The following is a 1,669-nucleotide window of genomic DNA, read 5'->3' on the forward strand; positions in this document are numbered from 1 at the left end:
ATTATAAAGGCGACCTTAATATAAAGTGTTACCCAATAAGGCTATTCAAAATACAAAAACACTTATATAATAAAACAAAAATGTGACTACACATTTGGGTACGTCACATCCACCCCACTCTTCCTCCTATATCATCATCACCTGCTGTCCATCAAAGACTGTCTAATGTCCACCCACTCTTCCTCCTATATCATCATCTACCTGCTGTGCTTAAAAGCCTTCTCCCAAAGCCTCAGTTGCTGTTTTCCAAGCCCGTCACAGGGTTTCCAACCAACAGTGACAGCCTACACTACAGTCTATCAGGGCTTAAAGTGGATGCTATGACACCCAAGGTGCCTTGACACAAGTCTAGGGGTGCCTCAGAATACTTTGATAATATTTGGAATGTCACATCAGTTTAACTACCCTAGGTTAAACTGTACTTGTGTCTACAGTACACCAAAGTATCTTCACCAAAAATGGCAGATCTACAAGCTCACAACATGTTGAGCTTGTAGATCTGATATTGTTGGTGAATGTTCCCCCCAGAGTATAGGAATGCTGGGGTTTAAGTGGTTAAACGTCTGTCCTAATGCAAACATTCTCTCCAGTTTCCCTCGTGACATGCTGTATTTTGGAGAGAAAGGATAACATATTCACGTACAGTTACATGTAATATTCACGTACAGTTACATGTAATATGATAAAAGGTGCTATAAAGTGGGTACCGTCACCGTGGATTAAAAAGTTATTTACAGGGGTGACCTGTGCCAAAAATGTTTCAGAACCACTGGCCTATATCAATTATTTGTTGTCACAATGTTGAATACCCTGTGGTGTTTGAAATGTATTGATTAAAAGTACATTTACTGTTCAGGCAGTTGAATACTTTACTTTTTCTTTACTTAATGAAAGATGATATACTAGCTCAAGGATCCAAATCACTTAAATGTAGGGATGCACCGAAAGGGAAATTCTTGGCCGAAACCGAATACCGAATATAGGAAACAGTTGGCCGAAAACCGAATATCCGAATATGATTAATATTATATATCTTTTTTCCTACCATTGCTGTCATGGCCGTACCTTAAAGCGACCTGATTTATGGCAAAATAAATGGTTATGGCAAAACTTTACTTAAATAATAATCACTATTATGGGTCCATAAAACATTTATTCAGCTCTTTTGAATGCATCAATTGCATACACTATTCGGTGATACATTTTCTGCCTATTAGGGCCGAAACCGAACAGGCCGAAAATGCATTTTTAGCCATTTGCTGCCGAATATTTTCTGCGGCCGGTGCATCACTACTTCAATGTGTACCATACCATGCATTCTGGAACATTACTGTTCAATGAGTTATTTGCTATCTTGTTTGACCCCCGTTGGAGTGGGTGTCATAATATTCAAGATGTTTATTACATCTCATACAGAGTAAGATGAAATAAAAAGGTACTATAAAGTGTGTAGATCTATGTATCATAATGAAATCTGATGATCAAATGATCTGCATTTGCAGTTGATTTGGAGTGAAAAATAATGTACAGTGAATATATACATTAATATATTATAGGCCTATATACTGCAGTGTGTACTGTACATCACCAGCAAATATATGAATAGTTCTACAATTGAATAAGTATGAATGAAGTACAGTCTCAAGGGTTATGCTTAATAGGCATCTGT

Source organism: Electrona antarctica, assembly GCF_951216825.1.
Source record: "Electrona antarctica genome assembly, contig: scaffold_25, whole genome shotgun sequence".
Classification (NCBI taxonomy): Eukaryota; Metazoa; Chordata; class Actinopteri; order Myctophiformes; family Myctophidae; genus Electrona; species Electrona antarctica.